The sequence below is a fragment of the Panthera pardus genome, unplaced genomic scaffold, assembly GCF_024362965.1.
Source record: "Panthera pardus isolate Hobbes unplaced genomic scaffold, ASM2436296v1 HiC_scaffold_6, whole genome shotgun sequence".
In the NCBI taxonomy this organism is placed as follows: Eukaryota; Metazoa; Chordata; class Mammalia; order Carnivora; family Felidae; genus Panthera; species Panthera pardus.
In genome coordinates, this window is record NW_026526991.1 from 114267997 (window position 1) to 114295820 (window position 27824).

General features: G+C 43.4%; 1 pseudogene; it reads left to right on the forward strand.

The window, feature by feature from the left end:
• On the forward strand, positions 1–27678 carry LOC128775010 (60S ribosomal protein L23a-like; annotated as a pseudogene).
• The last annotated feature ends 146 nt before the right edge of the window (positions 27679–27824 follow it).

The following is a 27824-nucleotide window of genomic DNA, read 5'->3' on the forward strand; positions in this document are numbered from 1 at the left end:
ATGACGCCGAAGGCAAAGAAGGAAGCCCCTACCCCTCCCAAAGCCGAAGCCAAAGCAAAGGCTTTGAAGGCCAAGAAAGTGGTGTTGAACGGCATCCACAGTCACAAAAAAGGAAGAGCAGCCTATCACCTACATTCTGATGGCCATTCTGATGGCCATTCTGATGGCGTCTCCAAAGGCAGCCCAAATATCCTTAAAAGAGTGCCTCCAGAGAAACAAGTTGCCCTGTGCCATCGTCGAGTTCTCTGTGACCACCGAGTCAGCCCTGAAGAAAATAGAAGACAACAACACACTTGTATCCATTGCCAATGCCAAGGCCAGCAAACACCTGATCAGACAGGCTGTGCAGAAGCTCTATGACATTGACGTGGCCAAGGTCAACACCCGGGTCGGGCCCAACGGAGAGAAGAAGGCATACGTTCGGCTGAGTCCCGACTATGACACTTTGGATTCCGCCAACAAAATTGGCTTCATTGAGATGGAGTCCAGCTGGCTAAATCTAAATATACATTTTTTTTCCACCATAAAAAAAAAAAATCAACTTCAGGATAGAGCCTAAACTCCAAATACTCATTAAATGTTTATTGGTCCTTCATGTATCCATGAGGTAAGAGGTCCCCAGCTGGTTCCACAGCTCAGGAATGAGCAAGTTTGCTAAGCTCAGGTGAGGGGGAAAAAATGTCTGATTAGAACCTATGGGATAACAGTAACCACAAAACTGAATTGAGGCTGTTAGTTTTTGGGGGGCAGGAATGAGGTTGGGATGGTTTGGTCATTTCATTTTAAGAAACCAGCAGGAAATGACCACTAAGGACTGGAAGCAAAAATCAATGATGCAAACAAGGTCATGCCACTCATAAACAAGATTCATTATCAGTGTAGACTTTCCGGCAATGTCTTTTGCTTTGATCACCCCGTCCACCTCATGGTCTCTTCCTGGAAGATACATATCATAACTTAGACCCTTCTCGTAGGAGACACGATGTCCTATCTGCCTCATTGGAATTGGTAATTTTACTGTCGCCTTAAAACTATCTTCATGTAAGCAGATTTTTCTGGCTTGTATCTGGGGGAAAATTAGGTCAAAATAAAAAAAAAAAATTAAAAATCACAGCCAAAGATACTTACCAAGTGGACTGACTATTTAGCTCTTATTTGAAAAAATAACTAAGACTTTTCAAAGGGCTCTTTTTGGTTAAATCTGCAAGATAGGAATTCGTTCACTAGAACATACTACACCCTAAATTGCTTGAAAATGTGCGCATGGTTGACGTTTGACCGTTTGGAAATATATTTTAAGTATTCCATGCAAAAGTAATTCAAGGCAACACGTCTCAAGTACATCAGTGAAGCAAACATTTTTTTCCTTTGGGTCCACTGAACAACTAACCCACGCATTGTTTTTTGGTGTGCAGAAAGAGCACTCTGTTGAAAGAGTAGCTTGAATGTTTGGGTCAAGAGGCCTCATGGTAGAAGATTCTGATGGGTGGTTTTGTGAGCTCGCAGGAGTGGAGGAGGCAGGAAACACCGGCAGGCTTCTCCTCGTATTCCCTGCCCGCAAGCAGAATAGTGGATGAGGTTTCACAGAATGACGACAGTGCATGTTTCCCTGAAACTACAGGAAATGCCATTTCAGTGCTCGTATTTTTTTTTTTTTTTTCCTGTGGCCTCTTGAGTTTCCTTTATCTAATGCATTTTTTTCTTCCCTCTTGAGGCTGCTTCTCAGACAGGCTTTGTCCGTGTGGCTTGGTGTAATGTCTAACTTCCCAATCAACCCATTCCTCCCAGGGGAGGGACCAGGCCGTGGGGCTTGGGGTGGGGGGCAGAGCCACGCTGGAGATGAGTGGTTTTCAGTAAAGCAGAATTTCCTGTGGGGGCTCTCATTTTCGCTAGAGCACATCTCGTCTTTTCAGACTTCAGCGTGTTACCACAGTCTGAATTGCTGGTGTAGTCAGCCACAAGATGAGGCCTTCAGATAGATACTCACAAATAATTTGTAGTGAGTTCAGGAGCTGATACTCTGTTTGCCCTCCTTTGGGAAACACTGCTCGCTGTTCACGTATTCTGTTCAGTAGATCGTTGTTGGTAGCGAAGGAGGCACGTCACTTACATTTGTACAATGCTTTTTGCTTTTCCAGGCTTTACTTTTGCTGACAGCAACACATGACCTATATATTGGAAGGGGAGTTGCCCTTGAAGTCAGAGTTTGAGACCGCTTACCAGCAAAACTTAGAGAGCTTGAGCTGACTGTTCAGAACTTTATTACCTCATAAGATACACACTGTAATAGTTCTCAGGGGCCATCTGGAAGTTTGAAGGGCTTTTAACGGGGGCGCCGGGATGGCTTAGTTGGTTAAGCGTCCAGCTTTGGCTCAGGTCATGATCTCATGGGTCATGAGTTCGAGCCCCGGATTGGATTCTGTGTTGATGGCTCGGAGCCTGGAGCCTGCTTCAGATCCTGTGTCTCCCTCTCTCTCTGCCCCTCCCCCACTCATGCATCCGCTCTGTCTCTCTGTCTCTCTCTCTCTCAAAAATAAACATTAAAAAAATAAATGGCTTTGTACATTGCAAAACACTATTTATATATAAGTGTTTATTGTGAACATAGTAGGTGCTTAGAAATATTGGTTGACTGTATTATGCAAGCTAGCAGCTACTCTCCACATTCACTGTTTGTTTTTTTAAATGTTTTATTTATTTTTGAGAGAGAGAGAGAGCGGGGCAGGGGCAGAGAGAGAGGGAGACACAGAATCCGAAGGAGGTTCAGGGCTCCGAGCTGTCGGCACAGAGCCCCACGCGGGGCTTGAACTCATGAACTGCGAGATCATGACACGAGCCGTCGTCAGAAGCTCGACCGACTGAGCCACCCAGGCGCCCCTCAGTATTTTTTATTAAAGAGTCGCTTGTAATTAGATGAGGGCTCTGAGTTTAAATAATTTATCTGCTGGTCTGAGCTGGAGCTTCCCGGGTTTAACCTCTGGCTCTGTCACTTACTATCCCTGTGACCTGGGACAGGTTGCAGCCAGGTCTGTAAGAGGGTGTGGTAACAGATGGGGGATAAGTTTTGGTAGAGCTTTTTCAACTTGCGAAGCACAAGTATAAAAACCCCACTGAATTTACCGATAAAATGATATATGCTGGATTTACTTCGAAAGAACCCAGAGGATGGGGTGGGCAGCAGGTGGGGGAAGAGATAAAGCCAGACCGTCCATGGATTCAAAACGGCCAAAGCTGAGGGATCAGTACAGGCAGTTTGTGTTCTTATTCCCTCTGATTCCATAGCACTTAAAACTGTCCCGTAACAAGATGTTAATACCAAGAAACCAAAGATTCCCTCAAAGTAATGTGGAATGGAGCAAATTGGAAATTAGCTTCTGAAATCCCAGTTGGGGTGTTGGCAACTTTTCTTGTTTTGTTTTGTTTTAAAGGAAAAAGCCCCTCGGTTCCTTGAGATAAGTGGGTGAATTATCAGCATGAAGGTTCTCAAGAGTAGCTGTGGTCTGACTCACCCCACACCCCCCGCCCCCCCGTGCCGCAGTGACTTTTCTTTCTAGTGGACAGGGTATTCCCCTGTCCCACACTGGCCTATGGTGACTCATATACCAAATCAGAGTTTCACATCGAACTGTTATGGGCATTGATTATCAAAGCTGGAACCCAGAGGCCCCGGTTGAAATGAGGATCGGCTATCGAATACCCCTGGTTAAAGGTCAGAAGTTTCCTCCAGAAAAGATTCCTCTTCATCTGGAAGCCTCGGCATGACATCACCTTAGATAGGAACTCTCTAAAAAGGGGCCGTTTCCTAAAAATACACTCAGCTTTTTTGTGACACTCATTTTGGGGATGAAATCAGCCTACACCATAAATTGACTTGTTTACTTAGATTCGAGAAATGCCGGGGGAGCAGGGAATTCATCATAACCTTTATCACTCGGACTGTCTGGCCAGCTGACTAGCGGTTTCACTTTGCGTCTGACTCCACAGCAATTTAGAAGGAGGGCAGACTTGCTGTCCTTCTTGCTCAAGGCCCGTTGATCAGACGCGAATTGGCCGCGACTTTCTCTTTCACAGAAGCTAAAGGCAGATTCAGAAGCCTTCCTCGCTCAGACCAGAGAGCCACCGCCTACCGATGGCAAGTGAGACGTGATCGCTTTATCTACCCCTGAGTGGGATGAAATCGATTTATCTACCCCTGGTTCAGTTTTCCTCCTGCTTTTCAAGGAAGGAGACCGAGGCTCAGGGAGGTCAAATAAACTCTCCTCCGGTGCTATACGTCATGGCTGGGTGGGCTTTGAGGCCACCTTCTCTCTGAGGTCAGGGAAACAATGTCTGTTCTGCATAGAATTGAAAGATAAAATCCAGCTAATGATAGAAATCAAGCCGCTGACAGAAATGTGTCTTGAGAATAGGAGCCAACCTTTCCTTACGTTTTTCATCCCTCGAGATAACTCTTTGGTAACTATGTCTCCATTTTGCACAGGAGAACGGGGGAGCGTCCAAGAGTTGGTGAATGGTGGGAAGGTAATTCAAACCACCTTTCTCTGTGCTCAAAGTTGTGCTTTTTCTGTTTCACTGGAGAAAATGAGTACACCCTGGGGGTTGTAGAAGTTATTCTAAGGGGTGAAGGTGGAAGGAATAGCAAATAGATGGAAACGTGGACCATGTCCCTCATTTCCCAGCATTCTCTGCAGGTTATCCTCATATGCTCATACCTCGGAGAGAACTTTCTTCTCTCCCTCTACTCCTTAGAAATGTACTCAAAGCTTACTTCAAATGCCGCCAGTTTCTCCTGATCTTCCCAGTTATAATTAGTTACTTTTTTTTCCCTGATGCAATTTTCTTCTATATTTTGTATTAGGGTTTGTTTTTATAAGTCTGACTTCTCTTCCGAGACTGTGAGCAGCTTGAGGCAAATGATTGTGTCTAATAAGTCTTATTTTTTATTTCAAAATTATGAACTAATATATATGTAGAAAAAATCTAATACACATGTTATTAATGAGGTTGATATTATTATTTAAATTTTTTTTTAACATTTAATTATTTTTGAGAGACAGAGAGAGGCAGAGTATGAGTGGGGGCGGGACAGAGAGAAGGGGAGACACAGAATTCGAAGCAGGCTGCAGGCTCTGAGACGTCAGCACAGAGCCCGATGCGGGACTCGAACTCACAAACCGTGAGATCATGACCCGAACCGAAGCCGGATGCTCAACCTATTGAGCCACCCAGGTGCCCCTAATGAGGTTGATATTATTAATGAGGCTCCTCTCTGACCCCATGTCCTTCCCTCTACCAGCGTTATCTTCCTGAATTTCCTTGCTTCCTTCTAGATTTTATCATGTTTACATCAAACTGTAAGCATTGTTTCTTTTGCTTGATTTTGAACTTTATAAAAACAAGGTCATACTGTATGTATTCTTCAGCGATTTGCTTTTAAAGCTTTGAGGATTCATTCATACTGACGTATCTGCACTTCGTTCATTTTCTTTTTTTTTTTTTTTAATGTTTATTTTTTTTGAGACAGAGAGAGACAGAGCATGAACGGGGGAGGGGCAGAGAGAGAGGGAGACACAGAATCGGAAGCAGGCTCCGGGCTCTGAGCCATCAGCCCAGAGCCCGACGCGGGGCTCGAATTCACGGACCGCGAGATCGTGACCTGGGCGGAAGTCGGACACCTAACTGACTGAGCCACCCAGGCGCCCCTGTTCATTTTCCTTATTGGTCTTGGTAATGGGTAAGCAGTTCATTATAAGAAAATACTGTCTTTAAAAAAAAAAGAAAAAGAAAAGACTGTCATTTCATTATCTATTCCCCCATTCAGGGACAGTTGGGTTGCCTCTGGTCTTTTTGCTTTTATGTCTTTTCATGTTTCTCGGTGCACCTGTGGAAGAGTTCTTGAGGGTGCAGGGTCAAGGTGGATCAGTGTAAGACTGGAAAAGGGAGTGTTTGCCAATATGAAGACACTCTCCTGTTATATAGGAGTGAAAACACTGCTGAGGGCCCAAAAGCAAAGACTTGCCTGGATGACTTTGCTCAGGAAAAGTGTTGGGTCATGATAACTGAAATAGAGACTATGAAGGAAGGGGACCAAAAGGCCTGGAGAGATGGGCCCTCCTGCTGAGATTTGCTAAGACAGGGAAACCACCAGCTGATGCTGTTTCTTGAGGGGCCCTGTAGGAGACCCTGTTTACCAAGATAATAAGGAATGTGCTGGTTAGGGGAGCACAGACATGGCTGAGAAGCTCAGTGAAGGTTATCTTCTTGGGCCAGGGCTGATGGGAGGAGATGTTGTTCTAGAATAGGGGTCCCTAGGAGCCAAAGTGATGCCAGTTGGCAACATTTAACTCTCCAAAGCCAGGTGAATGTAATGACCAGAAGGGAGCAGAGTTGGAATGGCCTTCATCCACAGAGGTCTATAAAGATGTTTAATAGAGGATGTTGGTCCTAGGACAAGAGAGATAGATGTTATTCAATATATAAAATCAAAGGACCTCAACAATAAGTGAAAAGAAGGCCGAGGTCAGTTGCCACAATGGAAAGTCAGAGCCCCTTTCTCTGTTTCTGGACTTGAAATGCCCTTAGACTTAAAAAAATATCAGCTGACAGGGAGGCCACGTTTCCTTAAAGGATCCCGAAACATCATGGTATCTGAATAAAGTAATGATTTGCCTAGTCCTTCCCTTAAAGCATTTGCTTGGGTAATCGTATGCTGAGGAAAGTGGCACACTCACCTCTTTGGGAGACTATTGGAGACAAGACCGAGTTGAGTTGTTTCCTGCCTTCCTGGACCTGTGTTAGAGTAGGGGCACATTGAGATTAGGTGATAAATGGAGTCCCAGTTTAGGTCCATCTCACAGTGGGTCCACAAAGTGCACAGACTCACCTAGCGGTTACGTCCTGGATTCCTGAATGTATGATAGGAACGAAGCACCTGCTAGTATTTGGAACTCACACTTGTCTCTTGAATTTTAGAGGAAGAGTTATTGTAGCCGAAAAAGCTAATTAGTATCCCCTAAAATCATGAGGGGAATGACGATCCCTGCCATCCTCAGATACAGAGAATGCAGGAATAGTGATCCTCATCATATCCTCTCCTTTGCCACTCTAGTCCCTACAAAGATAGTTGGGTTAGCACGGATGACGGTGACCTAATGCAAACGTCACCGAGTTTAAATCCCAGCTGCAGTTGTTGGGCCAGATGTGGAATCTATTAAACCAGATGGACAGATTCTGGTATACCAGCTATTGATCTGGCAAATGCATCCTTCCTGATATTTGTTGGAAAATAGGATCAGAAATACTTTGCATCCACTTAAGAATGGACAACAGGATACATTCATTCATGGTCTTGTCTTAGGGCTACATCAATTTCTCTGCTTTCTGTCCCAAGGAAACCGGACCATTTGGACATCGCACAGAAAACCTCACTGGTTCATTTCTTCGATGACATCATGCTAATCAGATGACCAAGGAGTGGTAGATAATCAGGGTGCTTTGGTAAGGCATATGGGCTCCAGAGGGTGGAAGAAAAATCCTACAAAAAATTCAAGGACCGGCCACATTGGTGCAGTTTTCAGTGGTTCTGTGGTCCAGAACATGACAGGACAGGCTGTTGTGCCTTGTGCTTCCTACCACTGAGACGAAGCACGGTGCTTGGTAGTTCTCTTCAATTTTAGAGTCAGCATCTTCCACGTTTGAGAAAACTGTTCTGACCCACATGATGTGGGATGTTGCTGGTTTCGAATAGAGTCCAGATTCAAAAAGCAATCCGTAGCAGGTCTAGGATGCATTAGAAGCAGCCCTGAAATTTAGGACATATGACTCAGAAGATCTTCAGTATGCCAGAAGTCTTTGTCACTGATAAAGATATCTTTTGGAGCCTTTAACAAGTCTTAGAAGGAGGTTAGAGATTCCTAAGATTCTGCAGCAAGCACGCGCTATCTAGAGCAGAGGACATTTCTACTTATTTGAAAAGGGGCTCCCTGATGTGCTTCTGGGTCCTGGTAAAGACAGAGTCCAACAATGTGACCCCAAATGATCGTGAAGCCAAAACTTTCCATCCCGAGTTGGGCATAGTCAGACCCACCAAGTCTTAACGTCAGATAGGCCAGCAGGAATCCTTTGTATTGAGGTGGAGAAAGTCCAGAGGCACATGTAAGTTTCATGTCATCTACCACTCAAAAATTTTTTTATAGGAAACATGTTTATTATTAATCATTGCAATTGAAAGATACTCATTCTTTCTAAGGGCTGGTCCAAACACCGTCTTCTCAGCTCACACCTGTGGCATTCACTGGGAGTGGTCCACAGGGTGGACGTTCCCTGTGCTCAACTTATAGTAAAAGGCTTAGGTTCAGTTCATAGATGGATTGGCACAGTAGGATGGGGCACTCGGAGAGTGGGCCGCTGCTGTTCTGGAGTAGCACTCAGGAGTGGAGCTGAAGAATGGTGAAGAAAAATCCTCTGAATAGACAGAGCTTCAAGCAGTCCACCCGGGCATCTATTCTGTGAGGAGAGCAAAACGAAGAGGAAACGATGTACATGAACTGAAGCGCTTTGCCGATTGGTCAGGGGCTTTGGAGAAGCATGGTTATAAGACTGAAGATATGCAGGTCTGGAGAGGAGGAATGTGGATGAATGTGTGGTCGGGGGCACCAAATGTGAGAATCTTTGCATCATTTGTTAATGGTCTCAAAAGAGCATTCACCATAGAAGAGGCACTAAATTACCAAGTGAACAGAATTGCCTGGCCAGTAAATGCCAACTAGTTCCTGTCCTCAATATAATGATGTGGTGAAATAGGCTCAGAGTACAGCTGGTAGACAGATGTAGGCTACACGTTAGTACAGCATCCTAGACTCCCTGTCACCAAGGATGACCCAGCCACTACCACTGGTGAGTGTCTGATCTGCCATTCACAGAGACAGAGACCAGTGCTGAGCCTCTCATATACTAACAGCCTTTGGAGAGACCACCAATCCCTGGTGGCAAGTTGATTAATCAACCCCCTTTAATCCCAGAAAGGACAATAATTCTCCCTGACTGAGAGCGTCATGTTTCGGGGGCATCGGGTTGCCTTCCTTGTCTATAGAACTTTGAACAGAACCATTATCCAATATTTCACAGAATGTCTTGTCTATAGATATGGGATTCTTTTTGATATTGTCTTGGACTAAGGGATTCATTTGATAACAAAGTAGGTGTGATGACGGGCACAGATCATGGGCACATGACTTTAGGTCCTACTGTATTCTGTACCATTCAGAAGTGGCTAGCCCAAAAGGGTGATGGAATGGCCTCTTTTTTTTAATTAAAAAAATTTTTTTTCCTTAATGTTTTTATTTATTTTTGAGACAGAGAGAGACAGCATGAGTAGGGGAGGGGCAGAGAGAGAGGGAGACACAGAATCGGAAGCAGGCTCCAGGCTCTGAGCCATCAGCACAGACCCCAATGTGGGGCTCGAACTCACAGACTGTGAGATCATGACCTGAGCCGAAGTCGGATGCTCAACCGACTGAGCCACCCAGGCACCCCATCCTCTTGAAGCTGTAGCTAAGGTTCCAACTTGGAGTGGACCTCTGTGAGGCTAGATTACTACGCTGCAGGATGCGTGACATACCTTCAACCAATGACTCTTATGTCCTCAACAGGTAGAATTACTTTTGGCCTAAGAAAAACTGCCTTGCCAGAGATGTAATAAACTCTCACTCCCACCTCCCCCTGCTGGAGCAGCCTATAGCCAAAGATCGAGTAAAACAGGGGCACAAAAATCTGACTCCCTGGGCTGCCTAAAGGTGGGACCAACTGCAGTGCAATTGATGCTGCAGAACTTCTTACGGGATCAGACTGAAGCCAGAGTCTAGGTAAATCACATCTTTTCTACCTTCTTTCCTTGCTTCCCTCGCTCCTTTTATCCTGAGGACACTCTCAGTAAATACATGTACCTGAACCCCTGTCTCAAGCCTTTTAAGGGAACTTGACCTAAAAGATACAGTATCTCGGGGAACCTGGGTGGCTCAGTTGGTTCAGCATCCGACTCTTGACTTCAGCTCAGGTCATGATCTCATGGTTTGTGAGATTGAGCCCTGCATCAGGCTCTGTGCTAACAGCGTGGAGCCTGCTTGGGATTCTCTCTCTCCCCCTCTCTCTCTGCCCCTCCTCCACGCTCTCTTTCTCTCTCTCAGAATAAATACACTTAAAAAAAGATACAATATCTCAACTGATTTTTCTTTATTATGCCCTCGCCATTACAAGTCATTAAATTTTTCTCAAATTACCCCATTTGAGTGTGCAGGGATCCTAATATATTTGCTAAGACCTTTTTTTTTTTAATGAATTGCTGGTGAATTTTATCAAACGTTTTTATAAGATCAAAGGCTTTTTATGAGATAAACATACAATTTTTTCCTTTAATGTATTTAGTAGTGAAATATATGAATGTTTTCTAAAAATTAAGCCATCTTGCTGCATTCCTGGAATAAACTCAGTGGTCATGGTATGTTTTAAAAATATATTATGGGCACCTGCATGGCTCAGTCAGTTAAGTGTCTGACTCTTGATTTGGGCTCAGTTCATGATCCCGTGGCTGTGGAATTGAGCCCCTCGTTGGGCTCCCCACTGGGTGTGGAATCTACTTACTATTCTCTCTTCCTCTGCCCCTCCCCTCTCCCTTCTCTCTCTCCCTCTCTCTCTCTCTCAAAAAAAATATGCTCTTGAATTCATTTTGCACATATTTTGCATACAAATTTGCATCTGTGTTCAGGAGTCATATTTTCTTTCTTATGTGTGATTTGGTAATGATGAGGTTATACTAAACTCATAGAATATGTTAGGGAGTTTTCCTGATTTTATATTCTCTGAAACAATTGGTATATTCAACCTTTTGAATCCTTGAATAATTGAATAATTGGTAAAACGTGCCTGTAAAATTTGGGGGCCTGAATTTTCATTGTGGTTAAGATACCTAATTATAGATTATTTTTCTTCAAGGGCTGTATAACTATGCAATATATCTACTTTCAATATTAACATTTTGTTTTTACTTAAGAAATAATTGGTACACGGATGAATGACCCACTTGGGCATATGTTTAAGTCACCATGCTTAAAAAAAAAAAGGAAGTAAACGTATCAATGAACAAACCAAAAAGGAAGTTAAGAAAACAGTTTCATTTACAACAGCATCAAAAAAGATAAATACTTAGGAATTAACTTAACCAAGGAGGCGAAATGCTTGTACACTAAAAACTACAAAATATTGCTGAAAGAAATGAAAGATACCAGTATATGGAAAGACATGCTATATTCATGAATCAGAAGACAAAATATTGTTAAGAGTTCAATAGTACCCAAAGAGACCTACTTATTCAATGCAATCTCTATCAAAACTCTAACGACATTTTTGCAGAAAAAGAAAAAAAACTATCCTAAACTTCATATGGAATCTCAAGAGAGATTTTGGCTAATCCCTGAATAGCCAAAACAGGCTTGGGAAAAAAAAAGAAACAAAACAGAGTTTGAGGCCTACACTTCCTGATTTGAAAACTGACTATAAAAATACAGGAATCAGAACGTTTAAAGTTTGGCATTGGCTTACAGAAAGTTATATAGATCAATGGAATGGAATAGAGATCCTAGAAATAAACCCTTACATACGGTCAAATTACTTTTGACAAGGATGCCAAGACCATTCAAGGGGTGAAAGGACAGTCTTTTCAACAAATGATGTTGGGAAAACTGGATATCAACATTCAAAAGAATAAAATTGGATCTTTATGCCATATACAAAAAATAAAAACCTAAATGTAAGACCTGAATGTAAGAATTAAAACTATAAAACTCCTAGAAGAAAATAGTGGAAAATCTTCACAGCATTAGATTCGGCAATAATTTTGACAAGTTAACCACATAACTAAGAACTTCTGTGCATCAAAGAACACAACACAATGAAAAGGCAACCCACAAAATGGGAGGCAATATTTGGAAATCATTTATTTGATAAGGGACTAATATCCAGAATATATAAAGAACTCTTACCATTCAACAACAAAAAGCCCCACGCCTGATTTAAAAATGCACAAAGGACGTGAATAGCCATTTCTCCAAAGAAAATATACAAATGTCCAAGAAAAAAATAAAAAAATGCTCAAAATCACTAATCACTGGATATGGGAAAACTAAAGCCACGGTGAGATATTACCTCACACTCATTATATGGCAACTATAAAAACATCACCACCAATAAACAAACAAAGAGTTAACAGGTGTTGGTGAGCATGGGGAGAAATTGGAACCTTTGTGCACCCTTGGTTGGAATGTAAAATGGTGTAGCTACAATGGGAAACAAAATGGGGATTCCTCCAAAAATTAAAAATGGAAGTACTCTCTGATCCAGCAGTTCCACTTCTGGGTATATACCCCCAAGAAATAGAATTAGGGATTTGAAGAAATATTTGTACATCCTCATTCAGAGCAGCATTGTAGCCAAAAGGTAGAAGCAACCTAAATGTCCACTGACAGGTGAATAGAATGAAATGTGGGCCTAAAAAATGAAGTAAATGCCAACACACTCTCCAACGTAGATCAATCTGGAAGACATTATGCTAAGTGAAGTGAGCCAGTCACAAAAAGACAAAAAACTCACACAAACGTATGATCCCGCTTATAGGACGTGCCTTGCTAGTGTAATCCAGTTGGTGAAGACAGAAAGTGGAATGGTGGTCTCCAGGGACCGAGGGCTGGACGAATGAGGAATTCGTGTATGATGGGTAGAGAGTTTCCGTTTTTCAAGTTGGAAGGACTCCTGGAGATGGTTGGTGGTGATGGCCACACAACAGTGTAAGTGCGCTTAATACGCTGAACCGCACACTTAAAAATGGTGAACGGTGGTAATTTTATGTGTATTTTACCACAGTAAAGAAGGACATAAATGTGTTGAGTTATTGAACTTCTTAATTTCTTAAGAGCTGTGATACGGTGCGTTATTGACCTCAAGTTTTCACTTCCATCTTTATTAATAACTTTTGTCATCTGACTTTACAGTTCCTCCCAAGCAACAGGGCGTATTTCTCTGTCCCTCGTCAAACCCAAGGGATTAGCTGAGCCCCTAGAATCTGCAGATGCATGAGAGCAATTAGAAATGATTTTTGTTTAAAACCATTGAGTTTTGGTGTGGTGTGGCTTTCAGCAGTTGGCAAGCTCATTGAAATGGGAACACATTTTGAATTTTAGAACCAGATCTAGAATGCCTATGTACAGTTTAAATAATACTACGAATACATAAAACAAGGAACATGCATGTATTACCCCAAGTTAAGAAATAAACATTACCAAATATCTTTCTACATTCCTTTCCCAGAGCTAACTATAATCCTAATTTTTGTTAACCACTTCTTTGCCTCTCTTTGTAATTTTCCCAATTTTCATGTATCCCTAAACAAGAAATGTATTACTTTATTTTTTTAACTTTATATAAATCAGCTTCTTCTGTATGAGCTTGGTTTGGTGCAGAATTATGTTTTTGAGACTCGTCCGTGTGGAGTAGGGCATTTTTTCATTCATTTCTCCCCTCCATTGGTAAGTTATCTTTGCTTTTATTGGTTGCCTTTGATGATTTAACATGAATACTTTACAGAACCCAAAGTTAGTTAACCAACTTTGTTCTCCTCCCAAATCAAAGAACCTTAGCATGCTTTAACATCAATCTATTTACTCCTAGTTCATATGCTAAAGCTATTCAGTCATTTTGGACTTCGCATATTAAATATCGTATTGGTTCATATAGTCTATGCTTGTGTAACATTTCCCCACTTAATTTCCCTACACTTTATTTACTCACAAAAATTTTGTATCTCAGGCCTTCTCTCTGTAATCATACCTTTTTTCTTAAAGTCTATTTAAGAGCTGGTTTTGAGGATCTGTTAATGGTAATCATTCTCAGGTGTGTTTTTTTTGTTTTGTTTTTTTCTGAAAATGTCTCCATTTGTTTTTTTTTTTTTTTTTTTACTCTTTTTCTTGAAAGATCGTTTCACTGGGCAGGCAATTCTCAGTTGATATTCACTTTTTTCAGCATTAATACTGAGGATATTAACGTACAGTTTTCTGGCTTCTACTTTTGCTGTTGAGAAACAGCTATTCATTTTATTTTCATTCCCTTGTACATTATCTGTCTTTTCTCTCTGGCTTCTTCTAAGGCCTTTTCGTTTTCGTTTTGTTTAGCATAAAATCTCTACAGGCATGCATTTAAAAATTATTCTGCTTGGGATTTGCTGGATTTATTGAATATGTGATATCAATTTTTGAAATTCTCAGACTTAACTTTTCCAAGATTGCCTCACTCCTACTTTCTTTATTTTTGCTTTTTTTTTCTTTTTCTTTCTCTTTTCTTTTTTCTTTTCTTTTCTTTTCTTTTCTTTTCTTTTCTTTTCTTTTCTTTTCTCTTTCTTTTCTTCATTTTGCTTTCTAAATCCTGATTCTACAGACTGCCCTTTCGCTCTGCTATGTCACTTAGTCTTTTTTTTAATATTTTTCATTTTTCATTTTTTGTCCCTCTAAGGTATATGGTGGGTATTTTATTTAGAACTATCTTCCAGTTTATTTGTGTCTAGTCTGGTGTTTGCTGTTCAATTTTTCATTATGGCAATTAGTATTTTTAGTTAACTGCAATGTTAAAGTGCTTTTGGAGATGTTCTGTTCTTCTTTCTGCTCATTCTTACTCATGGTGTCTTGTGTCCTCATGTATGTCATCATTTTTGAGTGTGAGCCCATGATATTTGTCATTGCACTATGGGAGTTACTTAATGCCTAATTAATTTGAATAAGTTCATTATCAGAAAGGATTTGTGTTTGTATCTTCCTGGCACTGAAGACTTTTTCAAACTATGTCCACTTAAAATCAGAAGTCTTGGGGCCCCTGGGTAGCTCAGTCAGTTGAGCATCCAACTTGGGCTCAGGTCATGATCTCGAGGTTCATGAGTTCAAGCCCCACATAGGGCTCTGTGCTGACAGCTCAGAATCTGGAGCCTGCTTCGAATTCTGTGTCTCCTCTCTCTCTCTGCCCCTCCCCAGCTTGCACTCTCTCTCTCTCTCAAAAATAAATAAACAGTATAAAATAAAATAAATCAGAAGTCTCTCACCATTTTTGACAACATGGATGGGCCTAGAGGTTGTTATGCTAAGCGAAATACATCAATCAAAGACAGATACCATATCATTTCACTTATATGCGAAATCTAAAAAACAAAACAAAGAATCTTAAATACAGAGAATTGATTGTTGCCAGAGAGTGGGTGGGGGGGGGGGGAGGATGGGCGACATAGGTGAAGGGGCTTAAGGGGTACAAACTTCCAGTGATAAAATAAATAAGTCACAGAGATGAAAAGCATAGGGAATATGGTCAACAATATTGTAATTATGTTGTATGGTGACAGATGGTGACTACACTTACCGTGACGAGCATTGAGTAATGAATGGAGTTGCCCAATCGCTATGCTGTGCACCTGAAACTAATACGAGATTGCGTGCCAACTGTCCTTCAATTAAAAAAAGTCTCCATCTGTGGCTTTTCCAGGCTGTGCAAATCCTTCTGACCTGAAGGCTTATCAGTGGCTATGAGTACCCAGGGAGAATTTTAAAACCTTACCCTAGAACCAGTGCAGAGATCGACCTAGTCTTTGCTTTGTGCTTCTGGGAGGTAGATTTCCTTTTTTCTCACTTCACCCTTTCCTGAGGATCCGGCCTTTCCCTGGGTGTGGGCTGTGTGTGTGTGTGCGTGCATGCGTGTGTTCGCGTTTGGGTGGGGGGTGTTCATTGATTTGACTCCTTTTCAGTGGTGCACAAGGCTTGTCTCCTGCGTCCCGAAACGAGACTGTTAAGAGGTTAGGCTGGATTAGCCAGCGGCATTGTCGTCTTGCCTCCTTGAACTTGTGCTTCTCCTATCTTGTTCTTGTGTGAGCTCCCTTAGTTTTCTTACGAGCTTATCCACTCATTTAAAATTTTAGACTTTATATTTTATCTAAAAATTTTTAGGTTTTGTAGCACAAGGGTTTCAGGACTTCTAGTCCACCTAGAAGCAGGACTCTTACTCAATTTCATAACCTGCTCTCGAGCCTTGCATGTATATTTTGCATGGCATGCACTTACACGTACGTTGAGTAAAGGCGTGATTGCTTTTTCCACTGTGTCGCCTATGAATTCCATCTCTCCTTTTGTCCCTGTTTCACATTCCTTTATGTCTGCCCTAGCACCTAGCTTCGCGCTATGCACTTGTTAGGGGCTTGTTGAATGAATAGACAAGCGCCTTGCCTTGTCTGTCTCGTGAGGGGGGTTTTGTAATTTTCTTGGAAACCTGTTCCGTGTATTAGTCATCTTTACGTTAAAAAAGCACCTGCTCAATCTACTCAAGGTCTCTTTTCAAAATTGTTAACCTATTTCCTTCTGTTTTGCCCCCCAGTGAATATGGAGAACAATTGATGGGCATGTTCTCATTTGGAAAATGATTAAGTTTGTAGACACTAAATGGCATTAGCACGGGGCCTTACTATCTGTCTTCCAGAGCAGGCGACCTCATCCCCCCAGCGGTAGGGAAATCTAGTTCTGTATGAAGTTGGGGGGTGGCACAATTAAGGCTTTGTTCTGACAGTTCTAGGTAACTGAACGTTATTCCAATAGAAATGGATTAGTCCGACAGGTGGCTGGCCCCCCCAGACACGCTTGCTGAAACTCCTCTGTGCGTCACTGCCCTCTGGGCACAACATTTCAGGTAACCTGGGCAAAGAGCACAAGCCCCTACGGCTCTGTGGTCAGCCCTTGACGAGAGCTGCGTCCATGTTCTGTGAAATCTGTGACTCCTGTGGCTCACCGCTGTAACTTCCTCCCTTCCTGCCCCTGGCTGCTCTTCTTGGAGGCCTCACGTGGCTGGGCGTGCCTGGCCCCCCAACTCCTCCCCCCAGGGCGAATAGGAACTTGGCCACACAGAGGCGGAGGGAAGAGCCAGCAATTCTCCTTCCTTCTGGAGGAGGCTCCCCCCACCCCCCCCCCACCCCCCCCCCCCCCCCCGCCCCCACAACTTATTTCCTGGTCATTCATCAGTGAGCATCTGCACGACAATCACAGCACTGTGTGGGGCCCTCTGCACCCATCGGATGTGCAGGGGGTGCCCATAAAGACCCAGTGCGTGAGACTTCCCTGGGTGAAAAGATGGCTGACTTTTGCCTGTTTGATCAGAGGGCCAACTGAGCCACCAGCGAGGACGAACCTGATTCCCTCCCCGGTGCTCGGCCAAGCGCTCAGCTCGAAGGGGAATAGGAACAAAGATACGGGCCATGCCTTCTGGAAGAACACCTCCCCATAGAGCGATTCCTGAGCAGTCATTCATTCATTTCTTCCACAAGTATTTTTTTGAGCACCAACTATGTGCCAGGCACTGCTGTGGGCACTGGGGATACAGCAGTGACTAAAAGAGGCTAAGATCCCGGTCATGAGAAACGTTCCTTCTAGATGGGCACAAACGTGTTTCTTAACCAGACCCTGTTCCTAAATGCCCCAAGGGAGGCTGTTGCTTGAGGAAGCCTGACTGAATTCTTTTGTAAGACAACAGCTCTTTCCTGGCCTGGTGCAATGGCCCCGTTCAAAGGCCCATCTGGCTCTGCGTTGCTTTTGGAAACTTGAGCAACTCAAGGAGGCGGGGTGAGGTGCAAAATGAAAATGCGGGGCCTCTTGGCCTAAGAGCAGGGAGGGGAGGGGCGCCTGGGTGGCTCAGTCGGTTAAGCATCCAACTTCAACTCAGGTCATGATCTCATGGTTCGTGAGTTCGAGCCCCGCGTTGGGCTCTGTGCTGACAGCTCAGAGCCTGGAGCCTGCTTGGGATTCTGTGTCTCCCTCTCTTTCTGCCTCTAACCGCCCGCCTCTCAAAAATAAATAAACATTACAAAATGAATGTGGGGGGGGGGGGACGGTTTCCTTCCTTCTGTAGTCTTTCTCTCAACCTGTCATGGTGCTTTTTATTTTCTCTTTAATATCTCATTCCCTCAGGCACTGGATACTTGCAGGGTGAACACAGGCCCTCCCAGACGCCCAGGGCCCCGCTGTGTGACTAGGCACATAAATCATGTATATCTTACGCCTATGCCCCTGCCAGGCCTCCACCGTGGAGGGGGGGGTGGCCGGCAGCGGGGGGGGGGTGGTGGGGGGGTGGTGGGTGGGGGTGGAGGTGGGGTTGGGGGGTGCTGGGACAGCAGGGAGAAGTGGCAGCCAAGGACCTGGAGGCAAGGAGCCAGCAGGGGGCAGGCCTGTGGGGGAGACTCCAACCGGAGCACAGGTTTCACCATCTTGCCAGACTCCCCTTGCAACACGCAAATTCAAAGAGCAAATTCGAAACCGTTTCAGTTACTAAGGCACTCCATTACTCAAGTCTACTTTCTCACATAGGAATCATGATGCTCACATAGGCTTCACGTGATGCACACGCATGTGGAAGGGGCCCCACATCCCAACAGCAAATATTCCATTTCCCAGCTCTCTGGGATACAGCTTATCTAAGGTACTATAACGGTCTTTATAAAGGGCCACATGATCGGGCCCCTTGGAGGCCACAGAGCAGACAGACTATAGAAAAAGTCCAAGATCAGCCCTGCGCATTAGCCCTTATTAACCTCACTTGCTGTGTTGCTGGAAAATTCCATGAAGAATTTAAAAAAATTCTTGGCAGTTTATTGGTCTGTGGGGGGGGGGGGGCGGTCATTAAACCTGGATTTGAACCCAGACCCTCTATGTCCTGGCTGTGTGAGTCTGGGAAAGTTATGTAAATAAGCCTCTCTTCACTTACCATAAAATGGGTGTGATATTACCTTCTTCAAAGGCTTCTTATAGGATGAAGTGTGCGTTCAGAGGACTTAACACATCACCCGGCATGCAGTAAGGTGTTCAGGAAATGTTAGCTGTTACTATTTTTCGCGTGGAGGGCATTTGGGCTCAGGCAAGAGACTTGGAGAGTTATAGATAGTTTTGGCCGCGCACTTATTTGGCGAGTGTCATTCTTAGCACCCAAAGTAAATGAAAGAGGCCAAGTTTCGTTGGCCGCCAGGGACCCATGTGTTTGGCTTGACTCATGCCCTTGTAACTGGCCGTTCAGAAAAGGTCTTTGGGGAGGAGGAGGAGAAAACACAAGAGAAGCAATAACCCGTGCATCACATTGCGATCCAGTTAAAACCTGACTTTCTTCTATCGTCAGAAAGGCGTAGACTCAACCTTGGAAATTTCACAAATTCTGAACACAGAACGGTGTTACTCTGAACTGAATTGTGCTGCTTCTTTTACTTGTATACATCCTTCTGCTCTTGGCCTTTGAAGTCTGAAGTATGAAACTGGGTTATTTATACATTTGATAACCAGGGTTTACGGAGAGCCGCTCCTCAGCCAGGTCACATACCTGGAGATCATATTTCCACACTGGGCTCTCACAGCCTTCTCCTGCATCCGCTTCAGGCTTAGATGGTGCCGATGATAGAATTACCCTTAAAAAAAGTCACGATGGGATACCAACGAGTTAAAAAAAATATTGCGCCAAAAAGTTCAATGGCATTTTGCTAGTTAGAGAGGAGTTACATAGAAAAACCAGGTCCTCGACAAATATTTGGTGCCATCTAGTGCTGAGTGTTCAAAATTCAGGCTCACTGTCAGACTTTCCAGGTCTTTCTCTCCAACACAATCCTGGAAAGGCTAGGAATATAAGGAACCACCCTGGCCAGGCAGAACTTGTGCTACAGAACCTCATAGAACCAGAAGCTTCTGAAGAAGCCATGCGGCGCACTCCCCTCTGTCTCATGGCCTGAGCGCATCGTAACCAACCCACGCACAGAGCATCCGTGATAGTTTTACTTGGAAGTCTTAATTTGTTTTGTGTTCCACTTGGCACCTTAACAAGTTGGTCGATATACTCTGTTTTGAGATGGGTGAATGTTGTGATTATTAGCCTTGAGTATCCTAATTCTCCACCCAAAACTCTTTTGGGGAAGTGGGCGAATGGGAAGGTAATGGAGAGTGGAAGACCAACATCGAGTTTTATTTCTTCATTTTTACTGTACCGGATGAAACAAAAAAGAATTTGCCCCCAAAGCCCAGTTTTGATCCACGTAGAGGTGAAATTTGCCTTCTCTTTGACTTGTTTATTTGTGAGAGTGAGAGAGAGAAAGGCAGAGCACAAGCAGGGGAGGGGCAGAGAGAGAGGGAGAGAGAGAGTCCCAAGCAGACTCGTCACTGTCCGCACAGAGCCCGATGTCTTACTGATTTGGATGCCTTCTATTTCTTTTTGTTGTCTGATTGTTGTGTCCCGGACTTCCAATACTATGTTGAATAAGAGTGGTGAGAGTGGTCATTCCTGTCATGGTCCTGACCTGAGGGAGAAAGTTCTCAGCTTTTCCCCATTGAGGATGATGCTGGCTGTGGGTTTTTTATAGAAGGCTTCCACTATCTTCAGGAGTGCTCCCTCTAGACCTACTTTGCAGAGGGTTTTTTTTTATCATGAATGAATGTTGTACCTTGTCAGATGCTTTTCTGCATCTGTTGGAATGATCTTATGTTCTTGTCCTTTCTCGTATTGATGTGACGTGTCATGTTGATTGTTTTGCAAATATCAAACCCTGCCAGTGTGAATTGTTTGTTCTTGGATCCCTTGGTAAAAATCACTGATTTGGAGCACTTCTGGGGAAGAGACTTGATGTGGAGGTGACTGGATTTAATAATCTGTATTGTTTAACATGCTCTTGGAACTCCCAACGTCCAAAACCCTTGGCTTTCTTATATTCTCTGTGAAATCTGCTTGCATTTGTTCTATTTTTGTTTGGTGCCTATTTCTTGAAGCAAACTCTCATGCCTTCTCTCTTGTTGACCCTTGACCTATTTAATTTTCCCTTTCCCCAATAAAGCTTATTCCTTATCAGACACCCTACGCCATTGTGAATTCATCCTGGCGGGTGGCGACGTATCTTGCATGGCAACAGCGAACGAGGCAAACAAATTGTAGAGCATACGAATCAAGGGTATGAAAAACTCTGTCACCTGTGCCCTCCGTGAATTATTAGGAAAGAGAAGTAAACGGTGACCGAGGGGACGGGGCTCCTTCGGGTCAGGGCCCGGGTCTGTGCAGCTGTGTGGTACCGGGGTCTGCTTACAAAGTAGGTATTCCATGCAGGTTGCGGAATGAGGGTTAATGGAAAGACCACCTGGTCTAACCAAAGGGCATCAGGCTGCAGAAGTGGGGTGGCACTGCTTCAGCTGTTTCTGGTTGGGCGACCTTTTGCAGGTAATTAATCTTTCTGCACCTCAATTGCCTTTTCTGTGACATGAAGGTAATAATCTTAGGGCAGCGCTGCAGAGATTAGAACTAATAACATAGCACCTGGAACATATGAGCTACTCCACTAGCTATTGGTTAGACCATGACATTTGCAGATTTACGATACCTTTTTATTTTTATGAGCTGACAGAAGATTCACATCATGTAGTAAACTAAGTCCAAGGCTCAGGTTTTACACAGGTGGGGCTGTGACCACAGGTCTATGTGCTTTGATCCCACAACCAGCGTGAGAAGTAGGGGCTGTTATTTTGTGGTGGGATGTGGGACCTGAGGTCCTGAGACTCTGAGTGGCATGCCCACAGTCCCTCCGGCAGAGGTATGAGCAGGAATTGAACGCGGGGAGCGTGGCTGCAGGTTCACGGTGCATTCAGTAGCTCTATGAGTTGAAAAAGGATGTGTTTCTTTGTGAAAAATCTCCACTGAATGTGGCAAGACTTACTTCAAGTTAAATTACAGTTAACAAGTGGTTTGGGGATCTGCAAAGAAAACGTGACCCTCAAAGAAACGTGATGCATGAAAAAGCTCATCGTCTGCTCCAGTGTCGTTTGTGTTGTTAACGGTTTGAGGATTTGTGGGTCTTACATTACTCATGAATGGCAAGGGTGTCCTGGAGTATTTTTATGAAAGATTCAATTGAAGTTACTGAGGTCTTCCAAGGGCTTCTTCGCATTAGCAGGTAATGGTTTAAACTCTTCTCGTGCTGCGTTTCGAAAAGCAGATCAACAAATTTGATTGTTTAGGACCTGCTATATAAATGTGAGGCTCATATGCGGGACTATTAGAAAACGTACTGTAAAGATAATCAGTTTCTTTTCCCACACACACAAAAAGAACACAGGAAATTTTTGGAGTTCAACCCTTCCGTTCCGGCAGCTGCCTCTTCTCAGAAAGTTCTAAATACCCGAGTCATCGAGACCCTTCTGTTTCCAAAAGTGACCTCTGCATTTCCTGATTCATTTTGAATTTCAGGTTTGGGGAATGATTCGGCTTCACTCCTGGACTTGCCCTTCTAATAATACAAATTAGTAGTGTTATTTTGTATTATTATTTAGTGTTGTCTGAGTAGCAAGCAAGCCAACATTTTACTGTGTGAGGCTGGTTTTCCCCTACTTCACAGACAAGGAAACTAAAGCAGAGAGAAGTCACGGATGTGTTCAGGATTATCAACTAGGAAATGGTGGACTTGGGATTTGACCCTGGGCGGCGTGACTGCAGAATCCACATTCTTTTTTTGTTTTTTTGTTTTTTTTCAGAATCTACATTCTTAACACCCAACTTTGCTTCCTGTTCTAAGTGGACACTGAGCTCTGATTCAGGGCACAAACTGTCGTCAGCAAACATGAGCTGATGACTCACAATGTGACTGACACTGTGGAGAACAAATGAGTTGTAATCCTCGCCAGTCAACACAACAACACCTTACTGAACGCCCACTGTGTGCCAGGCTCTGTGCCAAGCTCTTTATCTAAAGGTGGAAGTGTTTATTCCCATTTTTGCAGAACAGAAATAGAAACTCAGAGAGTTCAGGTAACTTGCTCATGGTTACACAACTGATTAACGGTGAATTGGGGTTGCAAATCCAGCTGTTAATGGTCCCCCACTTTAGCTTCTTTCCATGATAATGTATTGCTAATTTCCAGGAGATAACAAAGATAGATAAGTCTTGACTTTCATGAGAAGTGTCTCCTTAAACTTTCAAGGATTGTTAGAGTACCTGTTGTCTTTGTTCTAAGAGGTAATGTGAAGTTCATAGTATTTCTGTCTTGAATACAGAGACTTTTGTCCAGTGTTGTCACCTTCCATTCCCCTGGTCTTGGTGAGGTCTGTCTGCATTTTTGAGACGGTTTAAGAAAAGTATCCAGGACAAATTGGTTTGAAACAATTCTCAGCTTACTTTGAGTAGCAGGCTTGCTCCAATGGATTTGTTGTGTTAGGGTTCTTCATATTAAACATTTATGATATCTCCTTTGCTTATTGCTAAGCTAGGTAGAAGATGTGAAACAGGTTGCTGGGTCAAGATGCACAGAAAGAACAGCTTCAGTTTGGGAAGCCCATGGCCAGATAGCCTATGCAATGGGGTCAATAAAGCAAACGCCAAATAAAAATGTTAAATTATTATCATATAAGTCAACAGAGTAGAATGCAATAAAGTGAAAGTGCTCTCTCCTTCTCGGTCCGGAGTTGTTCTTTCCAGAAGAAGTTGTTATTGACAGTTCCTTGGGCATGCTACCAGAAATGTAAGCAGATTTTAAAAGGTGAATGTTGGAGTGAACATCGTATTTTTTTGGTGTAGGAGAAAGTTTCTTTACACAAAATTAAGAATGCCCATTTTCAAAAGGGCAGGGAATCATTTTATCCACATCCTTCCAAGCCCCTCTAGAATGAGTTTCTCATTTGGTGTTTACTTTGCAATCTCCCCTCCCCTTTTTAGTTCTTATTTTGATATCTCTATAGATTTGTTTCTGAATTTTGTTGTGGGCATGGAGAAGGTGTCCAAATATCTACCTTGAATTGGTTGGAAATGGAAAAAAAAAAAAAAACCCCAGAAAACTCTTCAGAAGGATAATTATACCTGAATAAGTACAGGGGAAGAAGGACTTATGGCCTGTTCATAAGACTGGGGAAAAGAAAAAAATAAAAATGAAAATGATGCAAATTTGGGCTCAGAACTGGTCACTGTGTGTTAATGGAAGCAGTGGTTGTTAGAGACAATTCTCCACTTCCTCATGTGTTTCTCTATGTCTTATCTGCAGAGGTACTAACGGCTTCTGTTTTATATTATCTATTCAAGGATGTTTATATAGTAAACAGTGTCAGATGATTGAGGGTGTATCCAGTATAATAAAGATAATGTCTTTTTCTGGGACAAAAATCAGCCTGGTTTACTGCCCATTATAAAAGATTTGGGTTCCTTCAGCTCAGTGTTCCTCTCCTGTATCTCAACTCAGTGTGTGTGCAGGCATCACCTGGCCTTTTTTCATTGCCTTGTGGGAATTTGGACGTGGAGAAGTTGCCCAAATGGTGACACTAAGACTATTGCTATTACTGTGAGTAATAAAGTCATTTGTTTCTGATTCAGGAGTTTCATGTCTTCTGTCAGTATCCATGAAATTGGGTCATACGAAATTGTTAGTTTGCAAATAGGGTAAAATCTCAAAGTGTTCAAGTTCTTGAATATAGCATGTAGAATAACAAGAAACATCAGGGACTCAGTGACATGGTGATTCAAATGACATATTTTTCAGATGGCCAAGAAGTTAAGTCAGAGGGAGGCACCAATGAGATGAAATGGATACATTCTCAAGTAATAAACTTACAACCTTACAACCTTACAACCTTCAAATGTTAGCATCATCTGTAAAACAGAAGTACAAGTACAGTTACTAGACCACCAGACCTTAGGTTTGTCATTCTGTTGGGGTGCCTTGGCTGAGCCTATCTGGCAAGAGACAGGGAGAGTTCAGATTCCTGGAAGCCACTAGAGGCATGATGATAGGGTGGATATCAATAGTTAGAAATGGAGGCCAGGTAAACACCTTTTATGGTGTGTGAAATTCAAAGCAAAGTAAGTCAAATTGCTATTAATTAAACTAATTCTTAGTTTATAAACCATGTCACATATACATTTATGCTCTTAAAAACTTGTTGAGGATCACAGAAAGCTCTTGTGTATGGCCGTTGTGTCTATTGATACTCATGATATTAGAACTTAAAACTGAGAAATTAAAAAAAAAATTATTAACTTATTTAAAATAATAAAACAATTGCATGTTAGCATAAGTAACTTTTCGGAAAATAACTATTTTCCAAAACAAAAAAACTACTGCATAAAATGGTATTGCTTTATGATTTTGCAAATCTCTTTAATATCTGGCTTCATTGAAGACACGTGGATTTTCATATCTGCTTCTCTATGCAATCTGTTGTGGTGTCTTAGGTCACATAACCTCTGCAAACACCATCACGGAGAGAAAAGAACGAGAGTCAAAAAGGGTAAACAATGTACTTACATTTGTTTGAAAATAGCTTTGAGCTTGTGGACCCTCTAAAAGGATCTTGAGGACCCCCAACGGTCCCTAGACCACACTTCGAAAACGACTGACGTAGAGCCCCCGCAGTCACAAGACAAAACAAGCATGGTAATAACAAAAACATATGAACCACCAGTTTAAGAAATAGTGTTGCATTGATTTTATGGTATGAAGAACACAAACTTAATTTCTGAGATTCCTAGTAGAAGTTTCAGAAGGGGCCTGTTCATTCTATTTCTTCTTGTTAATTACAAAACCAGAGGACTTCCAGCAGAGGGGTCCATTGGCATGCCATCAGACGCTTGGGGAATCATTAGGTTCTACACTTGAGAGAATTTCATTTATGACTTTAGGAATGTAGGATTTTGGTAACATTTAAAAAGAATACCTTTTCTGCCTTAAGGGCCTAGAGACGAATGGCTCATTTAGTGTGATGGGGAGCATGCGATATTTGAGTAATAGCTGGGCAACTTTAGGCAGACTATTCTGCCTCTCTGAACCTCGGTTTCTTCATCTGTAATATGGGGGGAATGATGACACCTGCTCTGTGAGGGTTCCATTTATGTAACCAAAGGCCTTAGTCTGACATCTGGCATCGAGGAAGGCACGAGGCCGAATTCTCGATCCAGACTTCAGATGGGGTTGAATGGGGGCCTTTGCAGTCATCGTAACATGCGTGCAACTTCTGCTACACACACCCACTGGCAGAAAAGCTCTATTCTCCAGGCAGCTCCTTCCACTTCAGAGAGATCTAATTATTAGAAAATTTAGGGAGCTAAAATCTCCCTGCCTCATTTCACAGTGGTCCCTGCTCCCTCCTCTGAGCACGGTCAAATTCTCTTTCTCGCGATGGCTCTTCAAACACTTGAGGACTTCTGTCTTTCTCAGTCTTCTTTTCTCCAGACTGAACATTGGTCTCATCCTTCTTGGCATTTCAAGCCCTGGCCTACCGCTCATTTTCCTTTGGACACAAAGAGAATCTAGTTCTGGTTGTCCTAGGACCAGTTCAGGTCCAAACCACACGCACAAAAATATACTGTTCCTCTCCATTCCCACCTTTTGGTGTGTGTTTACCAGGCCTCGCTGTACACGACATCCTCATGTTCTGCCACAGTCATTTCATTGCTTTTTCGTTTGCTTGCTACCTGACCCACCCGTGACGTCGGTCATTGTATGTACCCATTGCCAGCTGAACAAACAGCCCCAGACAGAAGCGATGCTCTGTCGGCTCTCTGCAGTTCTGTGCTTCTCCATGTCTTGAGTATTACGTCAGATGCCACGGCATGGACTGCTAGGGTCAGCCTGGTGAGTAAGTTCGAACTGCATCAGCTTAGGAAGTGTCTGTGCTCATCTGAAAAGCTGGTGAGTCACTGCCTTCTCTCTGGCAAGCCAACATGAATGTTCCCTTGGTGCAGTTTTGGAGCGAGCTGTGGCCTTTGCCCTAGACTGCAGTCAGCCTACGGACACTTTCCCTGTTGCTGCCTTTCCACAATTTTTAGACATTTTCGTGTCCCAGAGGTCAGGCCACGGAGAGTTATTAGTCACCCCTAGCACATTTCCATTTCTGACCCAGAGAGCTGCAGGAACTTCCCCTTTGAGTTCTCCAAGGCATTTTGAAATTGTGAACTAAGGAAAACACACAGATAGTTTCAGGTGAAACATCCGTGTCTCCAGTTCTAGAAAAAAATCCCAGGAGTTTCACGGGTGACTTCATTGCCTTTTGAGTCTTCCAACTGGAACTCAGAATGAAACTCTTTGTAGTCCTTCCCAGGGATGGCTCTCCTCTCCACTTCTGGGTGTCTCTCATGGACTGTTTGGGAAAACACATCACCTCATAGAGCCCTAGTTGGGGGTTTTACGAAGCTTCACGAGTGTGGGCCCTTTCCTGAGTTTGTTGCCAGCTCTGCGTGGGCAGGAAGCAGCATGCCCCAGCTCCCAGAATGAGCACCGGAATTTAGTGACCCTCCTGGTGCAAGCCTGCTGTGACCAGCATGGACGTCTGGAAAACTCACCAGCCTCTTCTCTGTTCCTTCTGTGGAAAAGAATCTCAACTGCCACGTCCTACTCGTGGAAGTGGGACCACCTACAGAATTACTCCTCCTTTATTCAGACGTGTGGCTCCAGAAACAGTAAGCCTCCAGGTGGTCAGGCTTCTGGGACAGGGAGGAGAGCTTGGTCCTCTGAAAAAGATCGGGAGCCTGGTGGAGAAGTCCACAGGCTTTTAATGATCGGGGGCTTGGGAGGGACAGCAGGGATGATGGCGGCTGAATGTCGTGCCTTGAGCAGCCCTGCCTGATACTCCCCCCTGGACCGCAAATGGGACCAAGCGTCCATCATAAACAATGAGGCACTTTGTCACACGTGTCAGCCTGGAGACCCGGCCTGGTGATGTAGCAGTTCACATCATGCTAGGGGCCCAGGGTGGAGGCTGGGATACCCAGT